Here is a 17,979-nt window from a genome sequence, read left to right on the forward strand (position 1 = left end):
AGCCATCCACACCCCTTCTGGCCAGGCCCCTTTGCCCCTGGAAACACCCCCCCGCCTCTCTCCACACACACACACAGCAATTTGGGTTTCTTTCTTTTTTCCTTCCTTTCACACTTCTTTGTGTCCAGTGTTGTCATCCTCATTATTAATCTGTAACTGATTCTGGGTGATGCTAAAAAAAAGTTGCCCTGTTTTCTAGGACCTGGTTAATTGCAACCTTTCTGATGGGTTGGCCAAAAAGTTTGTTTCTTTGTTTCCTTCCTTAAGATGTCTGTAGTGGCTGCTTAGTTGTCTTTAACTTGGAAACAATTTTGTGAGATTGTATTGTGACAGACTGTCACATCAGCATGCATTTAAAAAAAAAACTTACCAACATTGGTGAGTTTTTGGGTAGCCATTTTAATATTGAAGATGGAGGAAAATATGCCACAGTTTTGGCCTATTATGCTTTATTGTGTCAAGAAAGGTAAAAATGCAACTGAAAATCCCCCCGCCCCAAATTTGTGCATGTATGGAAAAGGTCCTGTGACTGATCGGACATGCCCAAAAGTGGTTTGCGAAGTTTCATGCTGGAGATGTCTCGCCGGACGATGCTCCACAGTCAGGTAGACCAGTTGAAGCTGATAGCGACCAAATTGAGACATTACTTGAGAACAATCAACATTATACCACCCAGGAGATAGCCGACATACTCAAAATACCCAAATCAATAAAGTTACTGGTGAAAATGAAAACTGTGTCTTTCACTTTACAGAAAAAACGAAAGGGACTTTTTGGCCGATCCAGTATTATAATTTACAGGTCTGAGCGACCACTTGGGGGCACAGTTATTTGAGGAGCTGCCACTGTGTTCACCGAGGCTGGCTCTGAAGGCGGCTGCAGCTCAGCTGCCTTCAGGAAGAAAGCTCCCCAGCCTCCCAGTCTCGGACCCTGCAGGGTCCCCGGGATGAAAGGGGCCCCGAGAGAATGGCTCCTTTAAGGTGAGTCCGAGAGTCACAGTGGGGGATATTTGATACAGAATTATATGAAACCGTTTTGTTCTTTCCTCCCTTTTAAACACTGGTTGTTTGAAAATTTCTTCCACATTACGGTCTACTCTTTTTATGTTTTCATCACATTTTTGTGGGCATATACACAAAGTATACACTTATTGCGGGTGGCAAAAAATTAACCTTACGATAGTTAAATTTCTTGGCCTTATTCATGAAACAAGTTTTTCTTTTTCCTCCACTATGAAAAATAGGCTGATTATTTTTTAAAATCTGCAGAATTCAAAAGCAGAAAGCTGACTACTGATAACATCGTGACATATTTTCAGTTTTTCTGTTTTTTTGTTTCTATATACTTGATGTTATAGTAAATATATCTCTAATTTCTTTTAATTAACTAAGTTTCCTTCTTAAAAACCATCTTTTCAAATAAGCCAACTCATGATAAAGTAAATCACTTTAGACATTTTGTTCTCGGTCTCCAGAGAGGTGTTTGGTATTTTTCCTTACGGTTTTCTGGTCAGGAGACGGGCCAGGAAGGGTGTCCCTGCCACCTTTCTTGCCAGCTCCCCCGAGCGCTCACACAGGTGCCCACGGACAGGCCTTCCCCAGACGAGCCAGCCCGGGCAGTGCACAGCTGGGCGGAGGGGAAACAGGAACCCGAGGGTGGGGTCGAGGGAAAGGAGGATGGTGGCGGAGTGGGGACGGGGGCACAGGCAAAACCTGGGAGCCAAACACAGGCTGGGCTCTCCCCGAAGACCCCCGGGGCCCACGGACCTCAGATGAGCACACAGGTTCGCCTCCTGGACCGGTCTGCGTGTGGCGTGCAGTAAGACGGAGCAAAGACCCGTGGTTTTGTGGCTCAGATTTGGGTGCACAGATATTTCACCTCCTGGCGAAGGGGCCTCTCACCCAGTCACACATTTCAGGAAATCATCCATCCCTGCTTCCAGCTGACACGAAGCAACACACGGAGAGAAAATCCCGCAGGGTTTTCACTTCTCCGCCCAGAACAGCTTGAAACGGCACCCAGGGTCCCACGAGTGGATCCTCCAGCCAGAGCCCCTGCCCCTCCTCGCACGGTTCGTGAGGCTTTTCCCACGTTCCAGGATTTGGGGTTCTCGTCCCAGCCCTGCCTCTGCCTGGAAAGCCTGAGGGGGCATTCCCCTTTTCCAGGCCTTGCCTGTTCACACGGTGGCACGTGCCCAGCATCGGCTCAGCCCTTAGAAGAGAGTCATTAAAGGAACATACACAGAAGGTGAGGAGGTCATTCCCCCAGGAGCATGTGGCCAGGGACCTTATGAGGCAGTCACATGGGGAACCTCGGTCCAGTGATCCCCACAGGGGGGGCTCTTCCTGGAGGCAGCCGGGAAGGACAGGCAGGATCCGAACTGGACAGAGAGATGCGTGAGCCTTCTAGAGAAGAAAAGGGGGAGGGGAACGAAGGGAGGGCTCAGGCTGGCCCCAGAGTGGCTCCTTGGAGCCAGCTGACGGTCCCTCTGTCAACACTGCACTCTTCCTACTCTCCAGTCACGTCAGGGACGTGGCTCCCCGTGCCCCCCATGGGCAGGCATGTCTCAGCAGACCCTGGCCGCCGGCTGAGAGGGACTGCACACTCCATTCCATTCCTCCGTCCCACGAGCCACGGTCACGAGGCTCCTGCATGCCCCTGAGCTGTACCACTGACTTCTCTCAGAGGTGAATTCAGAGCAGCGCATCTTCTAGAAATCACCGTGCAAACCCGCGCTAGGTCTTCCCATGACCTCTCACGGGGGAGGGCAGATTGTTAGCTGTGTTGAACTTGCGAGCGGATGGACTTGGGAAGGGGGCCTGGGCTACACAATGATGCTGCTGAACGGACGGAGGGAGACCACTACACATCCACCTGCCCTTAGGGGTCTTCCAAACTTTCCTAGGTCCTCAGGGCTTCCCAATGACCACCACCCACCTCGGTCAGGCTCCACTGCTCCCCCCAGGGTGGCGACACTCCAAGGTGTCACACACACACTCTCCACTCGTGTTACCTATGCCATGCGGTGAGGCACTGCCTAGGAATGGGGAACTAGGGGAAGCAACTGAATTCAGCCTTCACACTGATGGATTTTGTCTGAGTTCCTGGAAGACAGGTATTACCCTTCCACCCCCAACACCCCTAACTGGCCTGTTCCAGGCAGTACATGGGACGGCAAAGCTATTATTAGTGTCCTGTCGCTAGGTCCCAAGAGGTGAAGTGGCTTGCCTAACATCTTGTCATTTCCAGGTGGCCCTGCTAGGGTATGGAGCCCAGATCTAACCGGCCGTGAAGGTCACGGCTCTTACTGTGAGGCCTACTTCCTGACACGAGACTCTGCCCAGGAACGTGGGAATGGGGACACTGAGCTCAGGGTCAGACTACAGACTCACCAGAGGACGGGCCGCAACAGCGCACGAAGTAACCGTCGAGAAAGACTAGCGCTCACACTTCCGTCTCAGACCAAAGGCATCAACACGGCTGCAGAAACAACAGGTTGACCAACCGGCCCTGCGGCTCCAAACCAGAGGACACGGGACGGGGCTGGCGACTGGCCACCCCAGCCCTGCCCTGAGGGGATGGTGCTCTGCCCCTACCCCCTACCCCACGGGCATCCAGGCAGTTCTGGGGGTGACCCCCGGAGCAGGGGACGGTGCAGACACAGCTCAAAGATGGTGACTCCAAGGCCACCCAGCAACCTCCTGCGCTCAGTGCAGAGCCACCGAGCAGCCTCCTGACAGAGACGGCCTCCCGTGGGATGAGACTTCAGTGGGCGGGGGAAGGGAGGATCTGTTCAGCAGCGGCACGTGGGTCTGGCCTGACGGATGTCACGTTTCTAAAGTAAATCACTAGAGGGCCACCATCACCTGGGGACCGCTCAACTCTGGGCGTGTAGCCAGCCGAGCAGGACAACGCCCAGCACGGAGCCCTTCCACGACAGGCCCACCCTGCGGGGACTCTCCCAGGCGGCCAGCTAACGTCCTCACTGCAGGCTGTCTCCGAACACAGTGCCTCCTGGTGGCGCCCATTCACAGGAGGAGGGACGCGCCAAGGGCGGAACACGCTGTGGGATACCACTCAGCGATGAAGAACAAACGACTGTGACACGTGTCAGCACGGATGCACGGTAGACGCGGCACGCTGAGCGAGCCCGGCTGGGCACGGAAGGGCACGCACACACATGTTTCGGTTCAGACCAAAGTCAAGAGCAGGCAAAGCCAACCTATGGGAAAGTGGTTGGGGGTGGTTTGGAGAGGGCCACAGGAAACTTTCCGGGGTGATGGCCATGTGTTCTATTTTGTTTTGGATGGTGGCTACCCAGGTATAAACAATGGTCAAAACTCAGTGGACTGAGCATTTAAGATCTGTGGATTTTACTGAATTGCCTCAATGATTACACACTAATAAGATAAACAAACAATGCCCAGCACAAGGCTAGGTACACAGCCAGTGCTTGGGAAGAGTTGTTGATGCCTTTTCTCCCCCGTAAGCAAATTGTTTAAAAAATTAGAACTGGTTTGGAATATGTTTAGAAGTCTCTTTTCTTTTTTTTTCTTTTCCCTTCCTTCTTTCCTTTCCTTTCCTTCTTTTCTTTTCTCTTCTTTTCTTTTTCTTCTTTTTTTTTCTCTCTCTCTTCCCCTCCTTCCCTCCCTCCCTCCTTCCTTCTTACTGTGGCAAAAATATAACCTAAAACTTATCATCTAACCATTTAGGTGTGCAGTTCGGCAGCAGCAGTATGGCCGCCTTGCTGTGCGACCATCCACACCACCCACCTCCAGACCCTCCCCCCCCTCACCTCCCCACCTACAGAGCAGCAACTCCCCACCCCTCGGCCCAGCCCCTGGCGACCATCCTCCTGCCTGGTCTTCGTGAACTGGACAACTCCAGGGACCTCCTGCATGTGGAATCCCACCACATCTCTCTTTCTTTGTGACCGGCTTATTCTACTTAGCACAGTGTCATCAATGCTCAGCCGGGTTGCAGCATGTGTCAGAATTCCCTTTCTTTTCAAGGCCGGATATTGCTTCATGGTATGTATGTGGCACATTTTCTTTATCCGTTCATCCACTGATGAACACGTGGGTCGCTTCCGCATTTCGGCTGTTGGGAACACTGCTGCTATCGACACGGGTGTATAAATACCCATGGGAGTCCCTGCTGTCCCTTCTTTCGGGTGCACACCCAGAAGGAGCACTGTTGGATTATGCGGTAATTGTAGGTTTAATTTTTTTGGAGGAACTGCCGTCCTGTTTTCTGTAGCGGTCACACCATCTGACATTCCCACACACAGCATAACGGCTCCAGATTCTCCGCATCCACACCAACGGTTGTGACCTTCTGTTTGTTTTCACAACACTCACCCTAAGGGTGTAGAGAGGTATCTCATTGTGGTTTTTTCACTTGCACTTTCTGGATGATCGGGCTGGCACCGAGCATCTTTCCATGGGCTCATTGGTTCTTGGCATATTTTCTTCAGAGAACTGTCCATTCAACTCCTTTGCCCATTTTTAAATCAGGCTGTTTTTCTGTTGTTGGGCTGCACGTAGATACGTTTTCACTGTAACTGCGTGTGGGACCGAGAACCAGGTCTTCCCTCCGCACTGGCCCACACTCAGTCCCTACCTGTCTATCTCACACGCCCCACACCGGGCCCCACGCCAGCGGCTCACGGGTCATGTGCAGCACAGGGGCACAGAGGCAGGTCCCCCTCTTCGCCTAAGGCCCAGGGAGCTCTATCCGGCCCGGGTGTCCATTCTGGACACCAAAAACTGTCCCTGAAGAGCAGACATCCTGAGAGACGTTCCCGGAATAAAAGCAGCTGACGGTGACAGCTCTCGAACCGTGACTTCACAGTTCAGCGAGTGCCCACCCCCCTCTCCAGCCTCCCCCAGGAATCCTCCCCAACAAAGATGGCTTTCGGTGGTTTCTGCAGAATCTAGGAGACAAGCGTTATATTTCTGGGTGGGTGCCTGAGCAGGGAGGTGGCTCTGGGATGCCCTTCTCACCAGGGGTGTGAGGGAGAGAGCCTGGGGACAAGGCAGGCGGTGTCATCTGGAAACCCAGGGCTGAGCCCCTGTCACAGGGTGACAGGTTGGGTGTCTTTATCCTTGGGTGACAAGGCCGGTTGTAGTCTCTCCCTTCTTAGTCTCTCCGGGGCTGCCCAGGACCTTCCCCTCGTGTCCCAGTCCCCAGTGCCTTCAGGTCACAGAATGCATTTTCCCTCCTTCCAGGGGACCCGGGGGGTCCAGCACCGCCAGACTCCTCCTGTAGGGGTGCAGAGCAGACCCCATCAGACACCTGGGGCCGGTGGGTGGGGAGATGTTCCATTAATTCACAAGAGAGGTGGTGACCTCCACGAAGCATGGCTTCTGTGAAAGTCATTTTTCTCCTCTGGGGTGGAAAGGAGGACATTTAAAACCTTAGTGCCATTTGACTGCGGAGAAAGGCAGCTTCCGCACATTGCATGACACAATCCAGGTGTTCCTTTTTTTTTTTTTTTTGAGCAACATGTTGTCATAGATGGGTAAATGGAGAAGCTTTGGCACTTCCACTTGGCACACCTAGGCTTCTGCAAGAAATATGTTCCTTTCACAGTTTGAATAATATTCAAGTTGTGATGATTAAAGCTGGTTGGAACAGCATGAACCGAATAGATTACAGCACTCATCTTAGAGCGGGCTCTTTGTGAGCCAGATTGGCCGCGCACACGCAGGCACACACACCACGGGGGCCGCCTCCGGGTCCTACCGACCCAGCTTCCAAATGCGGTGCTTTCACTCCCCAAATTCGGTGGCTCCTGCTTTTGGTTCAGAAAGCCAGGACCAGGGCATGGCCATCTTATATTTCTTCACATGGACCCAACAGGCTAGTTCAGTGGCGGAGTAACCCACCCATATCTCAGGAGGTCAAACATGGTGCAGAACTGCAATGCCATGGCCACAAGGTCCACGTGGGTATGGGGTTCCCGAACTCAGACCCTGCGGCTCTCACTCAGTATCTGGGAGAGCACAAGGGATGCACATGAATGCAGGGCAGGCGCCCCCTTCGGAGCCCACCTGAAATGGCTATCCCGTTGTGGGCTGGACAGACCACACAGCGGCCACTGCTTTTGCTTGTCACATGACCGAGATAGAGAGTCCTCTCATCTGCTCTTTGCTCAGTGCACGACCCCCCTCCCCCCGCCCGTGCCTAATCTACCCTGCTTCTGAGAGTTTATCTGGATGCATTAAGAAAAAGGAAACCTTGCCCTTGCCAGTGTGGCTCAGTTGGTTGGAGCATTGTCCTGGACACCACAAGGTTGGGGGTTCAATTCCTGGTCAGGGTACACACTTGGGGCACAGGTTTGATCCTCAGTTGGGGCATGTATGGGAAGCAATCAATCAATGTTTCTCTCTCACACTGATGCTTTTTTTTAATCTCTCTCCTTCTCTCTCTAAAATTAATGCACATATTTAACAAAATTTTAAAAACACAACAAAACAGTGTTACCTTAAAAAAAAAAAAAGGAAAAAGGAAGCCTCACTCCTGATTTTACCTTTATAGGGTACACACAACCTGGGAGGAGGGCAGGGGGAAGGGGCGGCCCCGGGCAGGCAAGCACACAGGAACGGCCCTTGCCAACCAGGGGACAGCTGCCCCTCTGTACTGGAACCCTGGCCCTGCATTTCCTGGGCCGTCATTTAGTCACAGGTTTGGCCCCAGGCACTGCAACCAAGCCTTTCTCCCGTTGGGTTTCAGACGGCAGAGGTCAGTACTTGGCTGAACGAGGGCTGGGAGAGTTAAAGCAGGGAGCAAACGCCTCTTCGTGAGGTCTGCTGCAGCCTTTATTCACACCCTCTGCCCTTCTCCAACACAAAAACAAAAACAAACAACCAAAAAAAAAACTCCTAAAGAATAAATACAAGACTGAAGTTGGAAAATACAGCGTTCTTGCCCTTCCATGGTGATCCATATAATTTCTGGGGTGTCATTTTACTTAAAACAATGCTTCTGTGAAATGCCAAACACTTAAAAATCCGAGCAGGGACGGCACCTTGCAAGTGAGCGTGACGTGAAGGACGACGGACTTTGCGTCGACCCTCGAAGGTGTCCAATAGATTCAAGTTATCACGGGGATGAAGAAGCTCGAAGAAAATTAGTCTTCGAGGCATCAAGTCATAAATCCTAGAAGATTCCATTTAGATTGGTTAGAATTCATCAACAGGCATTTGTAACAGACACGTACGGCCAAATTCAGCATCTAAAATGCCACACAATGGGACACCACGAACAGATAAGTACACAGCCATGGAGCGTGTGCGTGTGTGTGGGGGAGGGGGTGGGGAATCCAACGCATGGGCTTTGATGTCTACTCCCCGACACTGTCTCTGGGCATTAACCCGTCCAGGCAAACATTTTTACTAAAGAGGTTTGTGCCGGGCGCTGGGGATTCAGGAGTGAACAAGCCCAGATCAGCCTTCAGTCATCCCTGGATATAACCTTAATCCTTTCTACATTGCTTCTGCTCTTTAATTTGCTACTTATTTATTACACCGGCTCAGGGTGGAAACAGAAGCGATTCCAAGCATCTGAAAGTTTTTCTCATTAGCCTTCTAGGGACCAGAGTGAACGGGAGCCGGTGGGCACATCCAAAGGCAGGAGGCGTCGTTGGTCAGACCTGGGAAATGTTCTTACTTCGGCTTACCTCCCCGCTAAGAGAATTATTTAAAACGTTCATTGGCGCAGACGCGGCAGGATCTGGCACCTAACGGGCAACGTGAAGTGGTGCCGGTGCACTGAGACCCGCTCTGGAGGAGCGGAAACACACACACACACACACACACACACACACACACACACACACACAGGACAAGGCAGCTAGACGGGGAGCCGGAGGACCCCGGTTCAAACCCGGCTGTACAGTGTGGCCAGACTGAGCCATCAGCCCAGTCGGTTTCCTTTCTGAGTCTCATCTTCACGTGTAAAATGTGGATTATCCATCCCTACCTCGCTGTGTTGATATGAGGATTACAGATAATATATGTAAGGTATGAAAATCGAGTGGGTAGCCATAACTCGATGCTATTCTTATTAATTATATTAATATAATTATTAATTATTATTATTATTACATTAATAGCCTGGGGCTTGATACAGGTTTGGTGAGTGAATAATAGGTGGATTAGCTGACCTCCGAAATCCACATCGACTCTAAAATTATGACACTGGAAATGGAATTAAAAGTTCATACATCAAATCCACTCAAGGATATTTTTAACTATTGCCATTGTGATGCAAATCTCTTCTGCGTTTCGGAGTAAGTGCTGATAACCAGACTCAGGGAAGACAAGACACAGACTCCGCCACGCTGCGAAAACGCTCCCGATCAGATTTAACGGGAGGCGCGTCTGCGGTTTCCGAGGTCTCTGGGGTTGCCGCTGCCTCTCCTATTGCTACGACTTCCCCCGAAGCTCTCCTTTCTAGAGCACTTTCTAAAGCATCTCTCCAGGTCAGACACGGTCATGCAGCTTTTACCAGGGTTATCTCAGCCACGGTTGTTCCCTCCATGTTCCTAAAAGAAGAATGAAAACTGAAGCTTCCTGAGATCAACCATCTTTCCAAGGTCACACAGCCAGCAGGCACCGGCGGCCGGACTTCAACTCCGACACTAGGCCCCGCGTCTTCACCCGCTCGGCAGTGTCGCAGCGGCCCCGGCAGGCCCTTTTAAAAGCCAAGTGTGAAGAGACTGGAGAGACGTGAGAGGAAATGCACACACAGAAAGGGAAGAGCAAATGTCAGTCACATCGACGGCATCCTCTCTCTGTGCCCCGTTAACTGCATTTTCGCCGAGGCTCCTAAACAGAAGATCCGTGGAACACGTGAGCATGCAGAGTGTCAGAATACAGCCATCCCACTTCCCGGTGCATGTTTAAAGGAACTGAAAGCAGGACCTGGGAGAGATATTCACACACCCACGTTTGCTGCAAGATTCCGCTTACATGAGGCATCTAAAGTAGTCAAATGCGTAAAAAAGGAAAGTAGAAAGGTGGTTGTCAAGGGCTCGGAGGAGGGGAGATGGGCAGCTGATGGGTAACAGGTAGAGAGTTTCAGTTTGCATGACGAAAAATCCTGGGTATCCATTGCACACAATGTGAATATTAATATTACTGAACTGTATACTGAAAATGGTAAAGATGGTAAACTTTAGGTCTATGTGGGCTTTTAAACAGTAATTTAAACAAAGAGACAAAAGTGACGGAATATATATTTGTGTCTATATATCCTTAAAAGAACCAACGATTTAAAATTTTCAACTCTATAAAATAGTTACTAAAAAGTGACACTTGAGTCCTGTGGCTGGTGTAGCTCAGTAGATTGAGCGCGGGCCGAGAACCAAAGCATCGCAGGTTCGATTCCCAGTCAGGGCACATGCCTGGGTTGCAGGCCATGGCCCCCAGCAACCGCACATTGATGTTTCTCTCTCTCTCTCTTTCTCCCTCCCTTCCCTCTCTAAAAATAAATAAATACAATCTTTAAAAATCTTTAAAAAAAAGTGACACTTGTAGGGCCAATGACAACCTTTAAATGTTTGGGGAGTGGACATGTTGGCCCACAGCCAGTCCCCTCATGTCGCAGGCCTCGACCATTTCTGTTCTAGCGTCTGCGTCACCATCGGCTGCCACAGAGGGGGAGTCTCCGAACCATCTGAATTTCAGGCAGGTGTCCTCTCCTGGAAAAGGAAGGGTCTTCCCTCTTCGCCCTAAAGGTGGAGATGCCCCAAGACAACCCAGTGCATTTCACGAATAGCAGCGCTGCCCCTTCCAACTTGCCTCGTCTTAATTCACGGCTTCAACCTCCCTGTGTTCAAGCGATTTTCTTGAAGAAAGTTCAGACCTTCCTGACCTAGGACTTGGAAAGTCAGCGTGTAGCTGTCATAGGCAGAAACACAGACTTTGCTCTTCTGAGTCATCCTGAGCTCAGTATTTCCAATCCAACGAGCAAGTAAAAATAGTCTGACACACGCCTTGATTGGCGAGGCTCAGGGGGGTGGGTTTCTGGTCAGAGCAGGTGCCTGGGTTGCGGGTTCGGTCTTTGGTTGGGATAGGTACTGGAGGTGTATGGGAGGCAGCTGATCAATGTTTCTCTCACACATGGATATTTCTGTCTCTCTCTTTCTCCCTCCTTTCTCCTCGCCATAAAAATAAATTTTTGAAAAATCTTAAAGAAAAAAGAATTTGGACACATTTTTTCCTTCTTAACCAGAATTATGAGGACCATTTCCCTGGTAACATTTCTTCAAATGCAAGTTTTCAGAGATTGTTACCGAATTTTTTTTTTTTTTTTTGCATATTAGGAAACGACCCCTGATTTCCTGAGAAAGAACACATGACACCTTCTGCACGAACTACGGAATCCCTTTACGTTCTAAACACTTGGGTCTCCGGGGGTTTTTCCGTCTGTGACGAGGCTTCGTGTTCTCCAGTCGTCCTGCGTCAGTTTTGCACGGGTGTATCCTCGGCCGCCACAGCTGCTGCCTGGATTTCCCCATCGCAGTGTCTCCTCCTCTCCCCACGCCCAGGAAGACACTTAGTTGACTGATTATAGAATCACAAGGTTGGTAATCATTCCATTTCTCCATCTGACTTTGAACTTAAGTGTTCCAATTACTTCGCCTGATCCTAATAAGTCAGCAGCGTGCTAATGCCTGCCTTGATATTTCTGAAGTACACAGGGTGTGATTAGCATGGGCCTGGATCATTAGAAAGCAGAGTTGAAAGCGGGCGAGCAAAACCATCGCTCGCTTTATGCAAAACCGCCTGTTCAGGGAACTTACAAGGTTACTATGATCCTAGGGACACTCGATACTGTGACTAAATGTATGCACTGCACTTGAGAAACCCTCCGATGCTCCAGAACCTTCTGCTTTGAGCTGCTACTGGGAGAGAAGAGGTCATAGAAAACAGGCCCATTTCAACACACAAAGTCCTAAAATCTGTCTGAGCCAAATATAACTGAAAACACACATGAAAAAATCCTTCAATCATATGGGATAGGAAAAAAAAGGAGGGGAAGCGAGGAGGAAAGAAGGAAGGAAGGAGGGAAGGAAGGAAAACCTCCAGTCAAGTCTGCTGGATTGGACTGATGTCTCCGGGCCATAAAGCGAGACGGCTTTACTGTAAGCCTGCAGGAAGAAAAAAAAAATACCCATGCACACACACATGTCAAATGAGATGCTAAAAAACTACATTAGCCTCAGAGGTGTCATTTGGGTCTATTAAAAAATTTAACCCCTTTATAACGGTGTGCAATGAGGAATCGAGTAAACTTTTGGGAACTAGAAGGGGAAAAAAGGAAATGCTTTAAACCAGAATGATTTGCAGCCAAATCAATTGATAAACGAAAGAAAAAGAGATGGCACAACTGAAATCGATGCCAAAGATTTATAAGGTTGACTAAGTAAACAAAGATGGAATGGATCACCATGGAAATGCATGAATATTGAAATAGGCGAGATTTGAATAGACTAATGATATGCCTCACTCAGACTGACAGGTGTGGATAACAACTGCAACACTCATCCACACCAACAGCCACACTTCCAACATGTTTATTCCTAGAAAACAGAGGCTGGATGTAAAAGGTGCATTTAATAAGAGCTTGAAAGCAAAATGCTTTTTTTTGTTGTTTTTTTTTCAGTCTTAAAGGAACTGACTCGATTCTCATCCACTTGAAATAGAAGAAAGGTTCCATCCCTTTGCTTTCTGGTTACGAGGAGCTGCAGCTAGCAGAAGTCATTCTCCGGGGCTCTACCAGGAGTCTTTGTTCCAATAAACCTCTCACAACACCGAATTCTCAGTCTTGCTTGCCTTCCACACCGAGCACTTGCAGTATGACCACCACTCATTAGAAACATAATTAAAAAGACACAACACTGGATTCCTTCCCTCATCACATACAGATGAAAACCAATAACCCTTAATCTATTTGTTACCATGGCTACCATAGGATATTTTATTTCAGTACAACTCCAGGTATTCCGTTTGGATGGTGGCTCGAAGACGAAAGTTGGAGACCTATAAATCTCCGTTAACCGTGCTTGGGATGGAGAGACGGCATGGGAGGAAATGTGTTTCTTCATCATGGGCAAATATGGTTTATTAGATGCTTGTTCGGAAAAGTTATTAGAATTGGCTAAATGCAGCAGCCCATACACCAATTGAAATGCCATTAAATTCACGGAGAGTTTAAGGGCACAAATGCTAGTAATTCCCTGACTTACAGCAGGATGATAAATCAAGTGCACTCAGACTAATGGGGGGGTCAGAGCTTATATTCATCCGCGGCACACGACGCCGTACCTGTACCAGCATCTAGAATATGTGCCTTACTCAAATGCATCCAGACCAGCCAGGTGCACGCCGTGAAGTATTCACCGATGAGTTATCAGACATTTCTCACCAGTCTCAAGACCAGCCATCTATATAACCGTTCACCACCAACCCCCCCCCCAAGAGTGAAAAAGTTAGCTCTGTGTGCACTCAATATCATTTCTGGCCCTTATAATTTATAAGGTTAAACATCAGGAGTGAAGCGTGCTAATTAAATCTGCTGTCAAGCGTCCTAAACCAAAATAATTCTTTAACTCTACCCTCCCAGAGCGGAGTAAGACATCAGGCCCCGGGGCGAGGGAAGGACTCTGTAGTGACGAGACGGACCACTTTAAAGAAACCGAAATTAGGGTAAAGACAGTCGTGCACAGGACAGACCTGTCACTGCAAGAGGAGTCCAAATCCCAGCGTAACTCAGCTGACAAGAGGCTGGAGCCTGCAGCAGTGGAGCCTGCAAGTCCCTGAGCTGACGAAGTGGAAGTTTCTCGGGCAGCCGCAGCTCCACATCCTCAGCGGTGCGGTCCCTCCAGCGCCGAGGTCTCGCCTAATGCTACATAAATACCTGCGTCCACGATTCGCCCCGGGGCGCGCTGTGGCGCAAGCACGGTAGGGAGGGAGGAGAGCGTTTGCAGAGCGGCAGTGATGGCAGAGGCGGCGGCTCCTCACCCATCGACATCCCTGGGGACCCGCGGCAGGACCCGCCAACTGACCACGTCTCCCGTGGGGTTCCAGAGCCTGGGAATGACAACTGGCTTCTCCGCTGGAGGACCCAGGCATCAGGGACTCGTGCTTTGCCCCCTTCCCCTCCTGCGTGACAGCGGCAGCAGGCTGGCAACGAGTCACCGCCTTCCCCGGCCAGCGCAGACCCGAGCTGCCTCGGATCTGCCCCGGCTCTGGGTTCTGCTCTCTGGGCACCGGGCGAGTGCGCCCCTCCCTCGGGGCCGGGAGTCGGGGACGACCCGAGCCCTCACCTGCGCTACGACCCACTGCAGACAACCCTCGGCCCGCTCCAGGCCCTGGAGACCCGGACGTGAGCCCTCGGCCACCCCGCACCCCCCGCGGCAGTCAGGGTGCGCATCTACACTCCCACATTGCACATCTCCGCGTCCACGCTATCCCACACATAAACAACCCCTCCCCACCTGACACCACATCCTCACCATCAGCGTACGCTCTCCTTTGCCCCCAACACGGTGGCACCCACAGGGTGTTAAGGGAAGGAGGGTCACCACAAGGTCTGTGCGGGGTCCCCTTCCGATGGTTTTCAAGCTCCTCTACCTCGAAAGTTACTTGGGATTGAGTGAGGAGACCCGGTTCCCAGCTGCGGGGTCTCAGGAAGGGAAGGGGCAGAAGCCCCAGCCTGGCTTCTCACTGCACAGAGGCGCGCATCTTCCCAAAAGACAGGGTGCGCGGACGCCCCCGGGGTCCAGCCTTCGGGGGCCTCTTCCTGGCCCCTAGCCCGGCCCGGGCCCTGGGCCTCTCAGGGGAGGTGGCCTGGAGAGGGACGCGCGCTGCCGGGCCCGGCCAAGGCACTGCCCCGGGGCCGGGGGTCACTCGCTTCCAGTATCCGCGACCACCGCGACATTGGCCCGGGGCAGCCCCAGTGCACCTACGATCGGGAGCAGGAAGTTTTTTCCCCCCGTTTTTTCCCCCCACTGGAGCAGCGCAGGCGCAAGGGCTCCTGCAGCCTGGCGAGTCCAGACTCCGGGGCTCCTGCGCCGCCGCCGCCGCCGCCGCCGCGGGAGCCGAGCCCGGCGTTCCGGGTTCTTGGGCCCCGCTCCCAAGCCCTGCGCGGCCCCGCACAGCGGCCAGGACCCCGGGTCCCCGGCGCCGCATCCGTGGCGCTCTGGCTTAGCTCTTACCTCCTGCCGCGCGGCTCCGGCCCCGGCCCAACGCGTCGAGAGCCCGGGATCGCGGGTGGGCGCAGGAGGGCTGGTGGATAGCAGACGGCGCCGGCGGGGAGCGGGAGCTGGGGCCGCTGGGGTCCTGGCCGGGAGAAACGGATCCAGGTCCACCTCCTCGCGCTCCTGCTCTTCCTTTCTCCCCCTTCTCCTCCTCCTCCTCCCTCTCCGCCGCCGCCGCCTCCCGGCAGCCCGGGGAGGATGCCCGGCGAGGGAAGTCAGTCCTTCCGCCTGTCAGCCTGCGCGGCTACGCGCGGCGCGGCGCGGCTCTCACCGAGGCGGCGGCGGCTCCGGCAGCATCGCCCCCGCCCTCTCCCCGCAGCCGCGGCGGCCGCGGGGCTGGGCTAGCTCCGGGCTCTGGGCTCGGGCTCCGGGCGGGGGCTGCGTTCAGGATCTGCGGCCGCCGGAGCTGCAGGCGGGCGCTGCGGGGCCGGGGCCGGGGCCGGGGCTGGAACTGCAGCTGGGTCCGCGGCGGCGGGGACGGCGGCGGCGGCGGCGCGGAGGCTGGCGCGGCCGCGGCGCGGGGACCATGCTCCCTTCTGGCTCGCTCCGCTCCGGGGACCGTCTGCTTTAGCTGAGAGGGAGGCGGGCCTCGGCGCGCAGCCAGGGGCGGGCGGAGCCAATCACCGGCGCCCGAGTGGGCGGGGGTGGCGGGTAGGGGAGGCGGGGCGCCCCCGGCCGGGCGCAGGGCGCTGCTACCCGGGCCCCAGGGATCCCCCGCAGCCGCGCGCCGGGCCGGGGCTGAGTGCCGGCGGGTGTGTCCGCGTCGGTCCGCCGCCCCCGCACCCCCCTGCTGTGGCTCCCGGCTCGCCGGCGCGGGGGCCGCGCCCGCAGAGGCGCGGCGCGTGCCTCGGCCGCTCGGCTCCGGCCGCCCGCCCGCCCCGCCGGTCCGGGGTGGGGGACTGGACGGAGGGGAGCTCTGCGTCTGCTCCCAACACCTGAGGAAACTGGCAGAAAAGTTTGAGAACGAAAAGTCCGATCGCCGTTCAGTTTCCGCCCTCCCTCTGACACCGCGACCACGGAAAGGAGCAGGGATGGTCCAGATCTCTGAAGACCACGGCCAGCCGCGCGCATCCCGACGGCCGACCCTGTGTAGGCGGCGCCGACTCCTCTTTCCTCGCGGACCGCCCCGTTCACCCCGACCCTCCGGAATGCGCACGACCTCTCCCTGTCAGCCAGCCCCCCGCTCTGGCCACACCAGCCTTGCGTGTCTGCACTGACCAGCCCTCCACCCGCAAGCCTTCGCGCGGTCTGCACCGACTTTCCTCGTCCCACCACTCCTGTGCCTCCACGTCCTGCCGACACAGACCCAGGCTTCAGCCCTAGGAGGAGGGCTGGAGGCCCGCCGCGGCCCCCAAGGAAGGCTGCTCCTCTACGCCAGAACTTTCATTTCAGCACCCGTTTCAAGACCTGCTAACTCTCTAGATCTGGTTTTTAATTCCCTGACTTCTTCCTCCTCGCTTGCCCTCCTCCGTCTGGGTTTGAATTTCACTGGACATATCTATTGCCCCCACCCCCGCCACTTCTGCCCCCCTCCCCATCGAAAGGTAAAGCCCCCTCGTGGCTCCCACCCGGGTCCCAGCGCACCGCCCTCCACTCCCTGTGGCCCTGCGGCTGAGGCCTGAGCCTGGGTGTGTACACCGCGCCCCGGGTGGGGCGCTGGGGGTGGGTGGGTTGGGAGGTGCGGCGCCCCTGGCTCTGGGCCCCAACTGGGAGGGGCCGGCCCGGGGCGGGCTCTGCAGGCCGCGCCCCCATCTGCGGGAGCCGCCTGAGGACTTGGTGGGTCAATCCTTCTCTCTCAGCTCCGGTGATGTCTGAATCCAGGGCTCTGCTCTCCTTGGCTGTGAACTCAGTGCAGGGACTGTGTCTTCTTTAATATCTCGTAGGAGGCGGAGGCCCGTGTGGCGGCTGATAAATAATAAATAAAAATAATCTACCGAAGGTAGCGGGAGGACCATCACGGAAAAGGAGTGAGGACACCAGGGAAACGGCCCATTGGTGTGAGAGTAACTGCATTTCCTGTAAAAAAAAAAAAAAAAGAAAGAAAGAAAAGAAAAAAAAAACCGAATGAAGTTTTGGTGTGTGAAGCCTGGGGACAGGGGAGGCGACGGAGGAGCCGAGCACCGCAGAGCGGAATCCACCCTTGACGGCAGGGTCCGCCAGGAAAAGTGGTGCGTCAGGGAGGGGGGGGTGACAGGGGGGTCCCTTCGAAGGGGCAGCAGGTGGCAGGTGGGGGGGGAGAAGGGCTGTCCAGGATCCCGGGGCACCCGAAGGGGAGCAAGAGGTGTGATCCGAATGCTAAGTCCTGAAAATGACTGAAGAGTAAGTAACGCAGGCAGGGAACGGGAGAAGAGAGGGATTACCTGGGATTTTCTAAAGGTACACAGGCACGATCTCAAGCAACTGGAGGCAGAGAGAAGGCAAAAAAATAAAAAATAAAAAAGGGCACAGGTGAGTCAGCATGCATTCCTGTCCCCTGAAATGAGCTGCACGGTTGCACCGACTGTGAGCGCGCGGGAGCACACCCGCTACGTCCCGGAGCACCGCGTAAGACGGCCGCACGCCACCTGGAAGCGTGTCTAAGGTCTGCGGGGTCTGGCAGAGGCTACGACCCGGCGACTCGGATCAGCCGTGATGTTCTGCAGATCACCGTGAATGATCCTCAAGTGAAAGAAGGAACCGTGCATCCAAGAATCTTCTTCCCTCAGCCC

At 53.7% G+C, this 17,979-nt stretch overlaps 1 protein-coding gene across 1 annotated transcript in view; it reads right to left on the reverse strand.

The window, feature by feature from the left end:
- KLHL29 (kelch like family member 29) overlaps positions 1 to 15,494 on the reverse strand; it is a 281,972-nt gene extending 266,478 nt beyond the window's left edge. The window contains exon 1 of the mRNA XM_045844674.1: positions 15,230 to 15,494. The gene's annotated coding sequence lies outside the window, so the exon portion shown is untranslated. The remainder of the gene's footprint in view (positions 1 to 15,229) is intronic.
- Positions 15,495 to 17,979: the final 2,485 nt, after the last annotated feature.

Source organism: Phyllostomus hastatus, unplaced genomic scaffold (genome assembly GCF_019186645.2).
Source record: "Phyllostomus hastatus isolate PE091 unplaced genomic scaffold, TTU_PhHast_1.1 phas_contig_402, whole genome shotgun sequence".
NCBI lineage: Eukaryota > Metazoa > Chordata > Mammalia > Chiroptera > Phyllostomidae > Phyllostomus > Phyllostomus hastatus.